General features: G+C 52.0%; 1 protein-coding gene across 6 annotated transcripts in view; it reads left to right on the top strand.

The window, feature by feature from the left end:
• Nucleotides 1-480: 480 nt before the first annotated feature.
• AHNAK (AHNAK nucleoprotein) overlaps nucleotides 481-13,744 on the top strand; it is a 50,967-nt gene continuing 37,703 nt past the window's right edge. For all 6 annotated transcript variants that reach the window (XM_038764829.1, XM_038764828.1, XM_038764830.1 and 3 more), the window contains exon 1: nucleotides 481-563. The gene's annotated coding sequence lies outside the window, so the exon portion shown is untranslated. The remainder of the gene's footprint in view (nucleotides 564-13,744) is intronic.

The following is a 13,744-nucleotide window of genomic DNA, read 5'->3' as shown; positions in this document are numbered from 1 at the left end:
AAGTCGCTTCTCTGGGCCTCAGTTCCCTCATCTGGAAACTGGGGATGAAGACTGGGAGCCCCCTCTGGGACAACCTGATCACCCTCGTAACCTCCCCAGCTCTTAGAACGGTGCTTTGCACAGAGTAAGCGCTTAAGGAATGCCATCACTATTTTACTGGGGTTAGAACAGTGCTGGGCAGAGAGTGAGCGCTTAACAAAGGCCTTGTTCATGGTGATGAGGAGGAGGAGGAGGAGGAAGAGGAGGAGGAGGATCCCCCGTAGGGTGGGTCCCGGCCTTGGCAGGATGCCCTGGGCCTCTCCCGCCCCGGGCCCCGCCTTCTGTCCCCGCCCGGGCAGGGAAGGGGCAGGACCAGTCCCCTCCCGGAGGCCTTACAAGAGCCGCCCCCCAACCCGGCCACTCGGAGCTGCTCCGCCGCGGGGACGGCCACCCAACTGCCCTGCCCTGCCCGGACCCCCCCTCCCCTGCCACCCCGGGAGGGCCCGGGGGGTCGTCGACACCCCCCCATCCTGCCCTTCGCCCCCCACAACTAGGGCAGCAGCAGCCCGGGGCTGAGCGCACAGGTAGGGCTCATCGGAAATCAAGCCGATTGATCCATCCTATTTGGGGGGAAAATCAGGGGACACTTGGGGGAACACAATTGGGTGGGAAAAGGGGGAAAGGGAGGGCCCCCTTTTGGAGCGCACTTCCCCGCAGTTGGGAAAAAAGTTGGGTGGGAAGCGGAATCCAAGTCAATCGTCTTGCATTCAGGCATTCAGTCGTATTGCTTGAACGCCCTACTGTGGGCAGGGCACTGGACTAAGCGCTTGGGAAGGACAAGTTGGCAACACTTGGGCCTGTTGCCAACTTGGCCTTCCCAAGCGCTCAGTCCGGTGCTCTGCCCACAGTAAGCGCTCAATAAATACGATTGATTGATTGATTGATTGATTGATTGATTTCCCCACCCTGCGGAGGCCCCGGACCGGTCCTGGAGTCCGGGTGGTTCCCGTCCCTTCTCCCCACCCCTGGCTTTATTGGGCGTTGACTGTGTGCAGAGCACTGGACTGAGCGCTTGGGAAGGACAAGCTGGCCACATTCATTCATTCAGTCGTATTTATTGAGCGCTGGCTGTGTGCAGAGCACTGACTAAGCGCTTGGGAAGTACAAGTTGGCCACATTCATTCATTCAATCGTATTTTTTGAGCGCTGGCTGTGTGCAGAGCACTGACTAGGCGCTTGGGAAGTACAAGTTGACCACATTCATTCATTCAATTGTATTTATTGAGCGCTTACTGTGTGCAGAGCACTGGACTAAGCGCTTTGGACGGACAAGCTGGCAACGTTCATTCAGTCAGTCGTATATATTGAGCGCTGACTGTGTGCAGAGCACTGGACTAAACGCTTGGGAAGTACAAGCTGGCAACATTCATTCATTCAGTCGTATTTATTGAGCGCTTACTGTGTGCAGAGCACTGGACTAAGCGCTTGGGACGGACAAGCTGGCAACATTCATTCACTCAGTCGTATTTATTGAGCGCTGGCTGTGTGCAGAGCACTGGACTAAGCGCTTGGGAAGTACAAGTTGGCCACATTCATTCATTCAATCGTATTTTTTGAGCGCTGGCTGTGTGCAGAGCACTGACTAAGCGCTTGGGAAGTACAAGTTGACCACATTCATTCATTCAGTCGTATTTATTGAGCGCTTACAGTGTGCGGAGCACTGACTAAGCGCTTGGGAAGTACAAGCTGGCCACATTCATTCATTCAATCGTATTTATTGAGCGCTTGCTATGTGCGGAGCACTGACTAAGCGCTTGGGACGGACAAGCTGGCCACATTCATCCATTCAGTCGTATTTATTGAGCGCTTACTGTGTGCAGAGCACTGACTAAGCGCTTGGGAAGTACAAGCTGGCCACATTCATTCATTCAATCGTATTTACTGAGCGCTTGCTATGTGCAGAACACTGACTAAGCGCTTGGGACGGACAAGCTGGCCACATTCATCCATTCAGTCGTATTTATTGAGCGCTTACTGTGTGCAGAGCACTGGACTAAGCGCTTGGGACGGACAAGCTGGCCACATTCATCCATTCAGTCGTATTTATTGAGCGCTTACTGTGTGCAGAGCACTGGACTAAGCGCTTGGGAAGTGCAAGTTGGCAACACAGAGAGACAGGCCAGCCTTCCCAAGTTCCCCACCCTTTGGAGGCCCGGGACCGGTCCTGGAGTCCTGGTGGTTCCCGTCCCTTCTCCCCCCCTGGCTTCTCCGGGCAATCAGTGGTATTTATTGAGTGCTTACTGTGTGCAGAGCACTGGACTAAGCGCTTGGGCTCTCTCTCCCTTCCCAAGGCTGGGAAAAATCCCAGGCCGGAGCCGGGGCGGTGGCCCATCCCGATGGACACCGTGTTACCCCCGTGTTTACAAGCACAGAAGTTTCCTCCTGCTTTCTCCCCTCCCCAATTCCTTGCGGCCCTCTCAGCCCCGCCCCACCCTGAAGCCCACTGTCGGGTTGTGGCTTCCCAAGCGCTTAGTACAGTCCTCTGCACATAGTAAGCGCCCAATCAACACGATTGAATGAATGAATGCACCCCCTGCCTTTCCTTCCTCCCGCCCCACCCTGTTTCAGCCCGGACCGTCCACAACAGCGCTTGGCACCCAGCGAGCGCTTAGCAAATTCCATCATTTTATTTTATTTTATTTTGTTAATATGTTTTGTCTTGTTGTCCGTCTCCCCCCTTCTAGACTGGGAGCCCACTGTTGGGTAGGGACTGTCTCTGTATGTTGCCAACTTGTACTGCCCAAGCGCTTAGTCCAGTGCTCTGCGCACAGTAAGCGCTCAATAAATACGATTGATTGATTGATTAGTCCAGTGCTCTGCACACAGTAAGCGCTCAATAAATACGATTGAATGAATGAATATTCTGGGTCCGGGGGTGTACGTGTCTTTCTACTTCTTCTACTTGTACACATCTATTCTATTTATTTTATTTTGTTAATATGTTTCGTTTTGCCCTCTGCTTCCCCCTTCTAGACTGCGAGCCCGCTGTTGGGTAGGGACTGTCTCTATATGTTGCCAAGCGCTTAGTCCAGTGCTCTGCACACAGTAAGCGCTCAATAAATACGATTGAATGAATGAATGAATGAATATTCTGGGTCCGGGGGTGGGTGTGTCTTTCTCCTTCTACTTGCACACATCTATTCTATTTTATTTTCTTAATACGTTTTGTTTTGCCCTCCGCCTCCCCTTTCTAGACTGTGAGCCCGCTGGTGGGTAGGGACTGGCTCTAGATGTTGCCAACTTGTACTTCCCAAGCGCTTAGTCCAGTGCTCTGCACACAGTAAGCGCTCAATAAATACGATTGAGTGAATGAATGAATATTCTGGGTCCGGGGGTGTGTGTGTCTTTCTACATGTACACATCTATTCTATTTATTTTATTTTGTTAATACGTTTTGTTTTCCTCTCTGCCTCCCCCTTCTAGACTGTGAGCCTGCTTTTGGGTAGGGACTGGCTCTAGATGTTGCCAACTTGGACTTCCCAAGCGCTTAGTCCAGTGCCCTGCACACAGTAAGCGCTCAATAAATGCGATTGACTGATTGATTGTTGGGCGGATGGGTTGATGGATTGATTTTCCCCTGCAACCCAAAAGTTTGCAGGGGAGTTTTCTCGGGCCAGGGAGTTGGGGGTGCGGGGTGGATCCGCTTTGGGGCTTCTCCATGCCCCCATCCCTGAATCCCACCGAGCTTCAGGAGTCAGGCCCCCCCAATTCCCACCAAGAAGCCCCCTCCCCTTAAATCCTCCGGGGCGGGATCTCGCCCCCAGCCCAGCCCCTGGCGCCAGGCCAGCAGCCTGAGGAATGTGGTGGTTGGAAGTGGTGACTAATTCATAGCAGAAGCTCTGGGAGGGGAGGAGAAGGGGGTGTGCTTTGAGGAGGGGAGGGCCCCCGGAATCCAGGGCCAGAAGGGTGGGGTCCGAGGCCCAAGTGGGGCTTCATCGCCCCCCATCCGGACCCCAAGAGGACCCCCCTGGGCGGGGAGAGGAGAGGAAACCGTTGCAAGGGCCACGTTTAGAGTGTGCGCAGGATGATGTGTTATATAACAATAAGGATGGCATTTGTTAAGCGCTTACTATGTGCAAAGCACTGTTCTAAGCGCTGGGCAGCTTACAAGGTGATCAGGTTGTCCCACGTGGGGCCCCCAGTCTTCACCTCCCATTTTACAGATGAGGGATCTGAGGCTCAGAGAAGTGAAGCGACTTGCCCAAGGTCACACAGCGGACATGTGGGACTGTGAGCCCGCTGTTGGGTAGGGACTGTCTCTGTGTGTTGCCAACTTGTACTTCCCAAGCGCTTAGGACAGTGCTCTGCACACGGTAAGCGCTCAATAAATACGATTGATTGATGTGGCGGAGCCGGGATAATAATAATAATGATGGCGATGGCATTTGTTAAGCGCTTACTATGCGCAGAGCACTGTTCTAAGCGCTGGGGGGGATACGAGGTGATCAGGTTTTCCCACGGGCTCACAGTTTTAATCCCCATTTTGCAGATGAGGTGACTGAGGCACAGAGAAGTGAGGTGACTTGCCCAGAGTCACACAGCTGACGTGTGGCGGGGTCGGGATTAGAACCCATGACCTCTGGCTCCCAAGCCCGGGCTCTTTCCACTGAGCCACGCTGCTTCCCATTCGAACCCATGACCTATGACTCCAAAGTCCGTGCTCTTTCCACTGAGCCACGCTGCTCCACATCCTTATGTAATGATTCCCCAAGTGGGGAGGGGTGTGGGGACTTGAATATATGTTTGTACATGTTTATTACTCTATTTATTTATTTATTTTACTTGTGCGTGTCTATTCTATTTATTTTATTTTGTTAATATGTTTGGTTTTGTTCTCTGCCTCCCCCTTCTAGACAGTGAGCCCACTGTTGGGTAGGGACCGTCTCTAGATGTTGCCAACTTGTACTTCCCAAGCACTTAGTACAGTGCTCTGCACACAGTAAGCGCTCAATAAATACGATAGATTGATTGATTGATTGATTGATTGATTGACTTTTCAGGACCAGGCCCAACTGCTAAGGCAATGCAGCACCCCACCCCGCCCCACCTCGTGAAGAGCCCAACCCTTTGGCTTTTCTTCCTGGAATTCGCGAATAATAGTAATAACGATGGCATTTATTAAGCGCCTACTAGGTGCAAAGCACTGTTCTAAGCGCCGGGGGAGTTGATAAGGTCATCAGGTTGTCTCACGTGGGGCTCCCACTCTTCACCGCCATTTTACAGATGAGGTCACTGAGGCCCAGAGAGGTTAAGTGACTTGCCCAGAGTCACACAGCTGACAAGTGTGCTTAGAGAAGCAGCGCGGCTCAGTGGAAAGAGTCCGGGCTTTGGAGTCAGAGGTCATGGGTTCAAATCCCGGCTCCACCAATTGCCAGCTGGGTGACTTTGGGCGAGTCACTTCCCTTCTCTGGGCCTCAGTTACCTCATCTGTAAAACGGGGATGAAGACTGTGAGCCCCCTGTGGGACAACCTGATCACCTTGTAATCTCCCCAGTGCTTAGAGCAGTGCTTTGCACATAGTAAGCATTTAATAAATGCTATCATTAAGTGCGAAGCGCTTACCATGTGCCAAGCACTGGGGTAGATACAAGCTAATCGGGTTGGACTCAGTCCGAGGCCCACGTGGGACTCACGGGTCCTAATCCCTGCCTTTCAGATGAGGTCACCGAGGCCCAGAGAAGTGAAGGGACACGCCCCAGGTTGCACGGCGGATGAGTGGCGGAGGGGAGGATTAGAACCCAGGTCCTTCCGGACCCCAGGCCCTTGCTCTAACCCCTAGGCCACGCTGCTTCTCACTAAGCCACGCTTCCTTGGTTGGTGCAGATTATCTGGGGCGGAGGGGAAGGGCACCACTGGCCGCGCAGGACTCCTCGGGGTTCATTCATTCATTCAGTCGTATTTATTGAGCGCTTACCGTGTGCAGAGCACTGTACTAAGCGCCTGGGAAGTTGGCAACATCTAGAGACGGTCCCTACCCAACAGTGGGCTCAGGGTTGAGAGGAGGAGAAGGGAAGGGGTATTTTGGAGCCTCTGTTTGGGTCCGGATGAGGGGCTGGGACGTGGGCCTCTGGGCCGCGTTAGGGTGTGCTTGGTTTTTGGGGTGGGGGTGTTGATGGGCGCCATGCCAAGTTAAGACCCCGATGAGACCGTGTAGGAGTCGCCGGGCCGAAAACCTCCGTGCCCTTCAAGGTGAGGTATTCCTATGCAATGGGTGGGGAACGCAGAGCGGGAGTGGATGGCATATTGAGCCAAGAGGGTGAAGACGGTGGCAGTGAGACGTTGGACCCTGCACGATCCGTCCGCCTTTCCCCTTCCGACTCCCACTTGAACCCCAGGGCCGTTCTCCCTTTGAGGTTCTGTCGAGTCCCACGGGAGAGTCCTGGTTTCCCGGGGTCACCCCCATATCCTTCAGAGCCCTCAAAGGGCCATCCTGGGGCCGGGTGTGGCACTCACTTCCTCTCAGGCAGGAAGGGGGAAGCTTCCTGTCCATTCGGCCCTGGGGCGGGGCGGGGGAAGAGGGAATAGCGCCGGGAATCGAGTTGCCTCCTTTTATTTTTATTTTTTGTAGTGTTATCCGTTAAGCGTTCACCCCGTACTAAGCGCCGGGGTGGATCCAAGCTAATCAGGTTGGACACAGTCCACGTCCCACATGGGGCTCACGGTCTTCACCCCCGATTTACAGATGAGGCAGCTGAGGCCCAGAGAAACGGAGGGACACACCTAAGGTCACGCAGCGGACAAGGGGCTGGGCCGGAATTAGAACCCAGGTCCTTCTGACTCCCGTGTGCTTCTAGGCGCTAGGCTATGCTGCTTCTCCTCTTCTGGAAATAGGGTCCAGAGTTGCTCTCCGAGTGCCAGTCAGGTACCACTGAGGTACACTGAGGTACACTGAGGTACACACTCAGGGCTAGGTTAAGGTTGCAGAAGGACGGGACCCCTGGGGGATGGAAGGAAGTGAGAACCCTTATGGGGAGACTCGGAGGATGAAGGAGGAGGGTAATAATAATAATGTTGGTATTTGTTAAGCGCTTACTATGTGCCAAGCACTGTTCTAAGCATTGGGCACTGTTCCAAGCACTGGATGATGGCATTTGTTAAGCGCTTACTACGTGCAAAGCACTGTTCTAAGCGCTGGGGAGGCTACAAGGTGATCAGGTTGTCCCACGTGGGGCTCACAGTCTTCATCCCCATTTTCCAGATGAGGTCACTGAGGCCCAGAGAAGAGAAGTGACTTGCCCCAAGTCACCCAGCTGACAAGTGGCGGAGCCGGGACTTGAACCCCTGCCCTCCGGCTCCCAAGCCCGGGCTCTTTCCACTGAGCCAGGGTGGGAAAACAGGCAAAGATTTGGAGAATTTTGACTTTTGGGGTGGGATGCTGGAAAGCAAGGAAGGGGGTAAGAATTTGGGGGCATACGGAGATTGTCTTTCGAGTTTAACATAAGGTGGCGATTTATCTGGCCCTGTACAGGAGAGTCTGGTTTTTAGCTGGTCTTCCTTCACCGTGTGTGTGTGTGTGTGTGTGTGTGTGTGTGTGTGTGTGTGTGTGTGTGTGTGTGTGTGTTTGTGTGTACGTGTGTATGTGTGTTTGGGGGTGCGGGGAATCTGCAAAGGGGTATCCAGTATTCTCCAATGCTGTCAATGGCCACCCTGATCCAGCCCCACCCAAAAATGTGTGGCGGGAGGAAAGAGTCCGGCCTTTGAAGGGAAGTGGGCATTAAGGGGGATTTGATACCAGGCATAAACTCTCCCCACGGAAGCAGATCTACGAAACGGGAAGGGCGAGGAAGTCCTGGGGGTTTAGAGGGATTTTCTGGTTCCCAGCAACTCCCCAAACGGCCGAATCCAGAAAGGGACTGTGGGCTTGCAGAGTCATGGAAAGATTCAGCGCTTAGAACAGTGCTCTGCACATAGTAAGGGCTTAACAAATACCATCGTTATTACTGTGGAGAAGACCTGAGTAAAATAAGGGTGATCTGGAGGCTGGGGTGGGGCTGCACTGGGAACCGATCCAGGGGAAGAAGGAAGAAAATGGCCCTTGCTCCGCCGAAGGGGAGAAAATTGGAGGCCGGAGGATTGCGGAGTCGGAGTGTTTGAACTCAGCTTTCCCAAAGTTGGGGGGTTTAGAGCTGGGGGCTCTTTCCTAGGCCTTAGAGGGAGAATTATGAGGTAGTAGTGCTCCCCTTTCCTAGCTCTTGGAAGAGAGCTCCACCCGGAGCTGGAGGAGCTGGTTTGGGAAGTTGGGTGAGGCCGTGGGGGTGGGGAGGCGGGGTACCCAGCCTGCCGCCCTCCCCGGGGCCTGGGAATGGCCTCGTGGGCAGACAGGAAAAATCCCGGCTGCTCTCTCCCAATCCTGATCTGCTGGGAATGGCCTCGTGGACAGACGAGAAGATCCCGGCTGCTCTCTCCCAATCCTGATCTGCCGGAGGAGAGAGTCCTTTTCTCCAACTCTTTCTGGGGGGACCGTGGAGGAGGCCGCCTCTCCCCTTTTGGGAAGGGGAGGAGTCATTCATTCATTCATTCATATTTATTGAGCGCTCACTGTGTGCGGAGCGCTGTACTAAGCGCTTGGAAAGTACAAGTTGGCAACATAGATAGTCCCTCCGCAGCAACGGGCTCGCAGTCTAGCAGGGGGAGACGGACAACAGAACAAAACGTGTGGACAGGTGTCAAAGTCGTCAGAACGCATAGAATTAGAGCTCTATGCACATCATTGACAAAATAAATAAAATAGTAAATATGCATAAGTAAAATAGAGTCATAAATCTGAACAAAGATATATACACGTGGGGAGGGGAAGGAGGTAGGGCGGGGAGATGGGGAGGAGGAGAGGAAAAAGGGCTCCATCAGTCATGTTTATGAGCGCTTACTGTGTGCAGAGCACTGTACTAAGCACTGGGGAGAGCACCCCGGGGCAATAGAACAGACACATTCCCTGCCCACAATGAGTTTATGGTCTAGAGGAGTCCAGGTTGGGTGTGGGAGATTTTTGATTGTGGGGCTCTCTCTAGTAGATTAGTCAGTCAATCGTATTTATTGAGCGTTTACTGTGTGCAGAGCACTGTGTTAAGCGCTTGGGAGTGTACAAGATAACAACAGACACGTTTCCTGCTCACAACGAGCCTACTGTCTAGAGGGGAGACAGACATTGATAGAAATCAATAAATAACAGTGAGCGCTGTGGGGCTGGGAGGGGGGATGAATAAAAGGAACAAGTCAGGGCGACGCCGAAGGGAGTGGGAGAGGAGGAAAGGAGGGTTTAGTCGGGGAAGGCCTCTTGGAGGAGGCGGGCCTCCAATAAGGCTTTGAATAGATCAGTTGCCTCATCTGTAAAATGGGGATTAAGACTGTGAGCCCCCCCGTGGGACAACCCGATCACCTTGTAACCTCCCCAGCGCTTAGAACGGTGCTTTGCACATAGTAAGCGCTTAATAAATGCCATTATTATTATTATCAAGGCTTCTCCTTGCCAGTATTTCTGTGCCAGGGCCATGGAATATCACGGTCGTTACTGAGTTTTGGCCTCAGCGGGCACGGGTGCCGCTGCCTTATGGATAAGGGAACGTGCCTACTGTCTCTGTTGCACTCTACTCATCCGAGCGCTTAGTACAGTGCTCAGCACACAGTAAGCACTCAATAAATACCACCGATTGATTGATTGAGATGGGCAGGCCCGGGTTCGCGTGGGTGTACGAGTGAATCATGTGTGCAGGAAATGTATATCACCCGGTGTCATTTTGTGTTCCGATGTCACTTTTTTGGGTCGGCAGGGATTTTGGTGCAGAGGACGTGGCTTGTTTATCATCATCATCATCATCATCAATCGTATTTATTGAGCGCTTACTATGTGCAGAGCACTGTACTAAGCGCTTGGGAAGTACAAATTGGCAACATATAGAGACAGTCCCTACCCAACAGTGGGCTCACAGTCTAAAAGGGGGAGACAGAGAACAAACCAAACATACTAACAAAATAAAATAAATAGAATAGATATGCACAAATAAAATAAATAAATAAATAGAGTGATAAATATGTACGAACATATATACATAAGGTTTATAAGGTGTAAACTAAACCGTAGCCTGTGAACTCATCATGGTCAGGGAATGATGATGATGATGGCATTTATTAAGCGCTTACTATGTGCAAAGCACTGTTCTAAGCGCTGGGGAGGTTACAAGATGAATGTGCCTGTGTACTCCATTATATTGTATTTTTAGACTGTGAGCCCACTGCTGGGTAGGGACTGTCTCTATACGTTGCCAACTTGTACTTCCCAAGCGCTCTGCACACAGTAAGCGCTCAATAAATACGATTGATGATGATGCTGTTGTATTCTCTCAAGCGCTTAGCCCAGTGCTCCGCCCACAGTAAGTGCTCAGGAAATGTGATTGATTGATTAGCGACGTCCACGTGAGTAATCGCTCTTGAGCGACTATAGGTTTGTGCTCATACGGTATCTTTGCCTAACTCCTTGGAGTGTGATACGTAAATATATATCTCTGCTTCTGTTTGTGTGTGGTTGCCTGTGGTTACTTCGTGATTGTGCGTCATTTTTCTGTGTGTTTAGGTGTGTGTGTCATCGCTGGGGTTGTGGGTGAAGGGATCCGGTGGCGGGGGGATGCCCCCAGGATGAGCCCCTTCCTTCCTCTCCCCCTCGTCCCCCTCTCCATCCCCCCATCTTACCTCCTTCCCTTCCCCACAGCACCTGTATATATGTATATATGGTTGTACATATTTATTACTCTATTTATTTATTTATTTATTTTACTTGTACATTTCTATCCTATTTATTTTATTTTGTTGGTATGTTTGGTTCCGTTCTCTGTCTCCCCCTTTTAGACTGTGAGCCCACTGTTGGGTAGGGACTGTCTCTATGTGTTGCCAATTTGTACTTCCCAAGCGCTTAGTACAGTGCTCTGCACATAGTAAGCGCTCAATAAATACGATTGATTGATTGATTGATTGGTCGCCGTGCCCAGAGGAACTGCGGCTATCTGGGGCCGAGGCCCGAAGCACCAACCGATCGAGGCATCTCTGGCGAGCGTGGCGTCGTGCTGTCGGGCCGGGCATCCGGCATCTTCGTCCCCCAGCCCGGGGGGCTGGAATGGAGGATCTGGGGGAAGGGGAAGTCCGGCCTCCCTCCAGGGTGTTCCTCTGGCAGGGAGTCCAGCACACAGTCCTTCTCCCAGGCCTCCGGTGGGCCGCCCGCACTGGAGCCTGGGGCGGGATCTAACTCTGCTTCTGGAAACTTCTGCCGTGGGGACCAGATCCACATCTGAGTCCTGGTCCCGGAGCAGGGCGAGCCTCAATCAATCAATCAATCAATCGTACTTATTGAGCGCTTACTATGTGCAGAGCACTGTACTAAGCGCTTGGGAAGTACAAATTGGCAACACATAGAGACAGTCCCTACCCAACAGTGGGCTCACAGTCTAAAAGGGGGAGACAGAGAACAGAACCAAACATACCAACAAAATAAAATAAATAGGATAGAAATGTACAAGTAAAATAAATAAATAAATAAATAAATAAATAGAGTAATAAATATGTACAACCATATATACATATATACAGGTGCTGTGGGGAAGGGAAGGAGGTAAGATGGGGGGAAGGAGAGGGGGACGAGGGGGAGAGGAAGGAAGGGGCTCAGTCTGGGAAGGCCTCCTGGAGGAGGTGAGCTCTCAGCAGGGCCTTGAAGGGAGGAAGAGAGCTAGCTTGGCGGAGGGGCAGAGGGAGGGCATTCCAGGCCCGGGGGCATTCCAGTCCGCTCCCTCAAGGCAGGGAGCAGTGTAGCCAGTTTCCCTGTGGGGAGGAGAGTGCGAGTGAACCCAGGCCTGCCCACCTCAATCGGTGGTATTTATTGAATGCATACAGTGTGCAGAGCACTGTATAAGCGCCCGGACGAGTATAGTGCAACAGAGACAAAACTCAGTAATGACCGTGATATTCCAAAAATGCCGGCCATCGCTGGAGCCCCCGGCCCAGAAATCTGGCAAGAGTCTTCTCATCCTCAGGGCCGGTACCCCGCCTAGTTGAAGAAGACCCGAGCGCACAAGCAGCGTGGCCCAATGGAAAGAGTCCTGAGCTGAGAGTCAGGAGACTCAGGTTCTAATTCCGGCTCCGCTGCTTGCCTGTTGGGTGACCTCGGGCATGTCATTTGGCTTCCTGTTGCCTCAGTTTCGTCATCTGTGAAATGGGGATTAGATAATTGCTCTTCTCCCTCCCCGTCAGGCTGGGGGGCTCCCACGGGGGACGGGGATCGGGTCCAACCTGATTGTCTTGTATCTCCCTCAGTGCTTAGGGTAGTGCTTGTCACACAGTAAGCGCTTAACAAATTCCCCAGTTTTTATGCCCCCCTCTTCCCAGCTAAAAGTCACTACGCTTCTCTGTGCCTCAGTCCTCTCTTCTGCACAAGGGAGACTCAGTACCCGTTCTCCCTCCTATTTGGACTGTGAGCCCCATGTGGGACTTGATGCTCTTGTGTCTGCCCCGGCTGTGACTTGCAACCTGATCACCTTGTAACTTCCCCAGCGCTTAGAACAGGGCTTTGCACATAGTAAGTGCTTAATAAATGCCATTATTATTATTATTATTATTACAGTGCTCGGCACACAGTACGCACCTAACAAATGCCAATATTATTATGTTCATAATAATAACCGTGCATTTGTTCAGTGCTCAGTAGAGCGCTTGGCATATAGTAATCACTTAAAAATGCCAATATTATGATTTTCATAATAATAACTGTGGTATCTGTTAAGCGCTTACTGTGTGCCAGGCACTGTTCTAAGTACTGGAGTAGATATAAGATAATCAGGGGGGGACACAATCCCTGGCTCATAGAGGGCTCACAGTCTTAGTCTCCATTTTCCGGGTGAGGGAACTGAGGCCCAGAGAAGTGAAGTGACTTGCCCAAGGTGACACGGCAGACAGTTGGCGGAGCCGGGATTAGAATCCAGGTCCTTCTGAGTCCTAGGGCCGTCCCGTATCCACTAGGCCATGCTGCTTCTCCATGAAACGGGAAGTGGAAAGCTCTCCGCTCCCTTGCAGCCGCGATAGAATGTGTTTTAGTGCTGTTTTTCTCAGTCGCGCATCCCCAATCAATCAGTCAATCAATCAATCAATCGTATTTATTGAGCGCTTACTATGTGCAGAGCACTGTACTAAGCGCTTGGGAAGTACAAATTGGCATCACATAGAGACAGTCCCTACCCAACAGTGGGCTCACAGTCTAAAAGGGGGAGACAGAGAACAGAACCAAACATACCAACAAAATAAAATAAGTAGGATAGAAATGTACAAGTAAAATAAATAAATAAATAAATAAATAGAGTAATAAATATGTACAACCATATATACATATATACAGGTGCTGTGGGGAAGGGAAGGAGGTAAGACGGGGGGATGGACAGGGGGACGAGGGGGAGAGGAAAGAAGGGGCTCAGTCTGGGAAGGCCTCCTGGAGGAGGTGAGCTCTCAGCAGGGCCTTGAGCTCTCAGCAGGGCCTTGAGCTCTCAGCAGGGCCACGTCTTACAAGGGGATTTCCCCCCGTGTGGCCCTAAAGCCGGAGGAAATGGGGGGGTCTGGGGAGAGGAGAACCCACTCATTCCCAGATTCCCAGAAGCAGGAGTCTCCTCCTTTGCAGGCTCCAGTCGAGATGAGCCAGACGGGAAGGAGCTGAGAACGGAGTAGAGCAGTTCACGAG

The sequence above is a fragment of the Tachyglossus aculeatus genome, chromosome 22 (assembly GCF_015852505.1).
Source record: "Tachyglossus aculeatus isolate mTacAcu1 chromosome 22, mTacAcu1.pri, whole genome shotgun sequence".
NCBI lineage: Eukaryota > Metazoa > Chordata > Mammalia > Monotremata > Tachyglossidae > Tachyglossus > Tachyglossus aculeatus.
The sequence above is the reverse complement of the archived record's forward strand: the minus strand, read 5'-3'. Positions and strand labels throughout refer to the sequence as shown.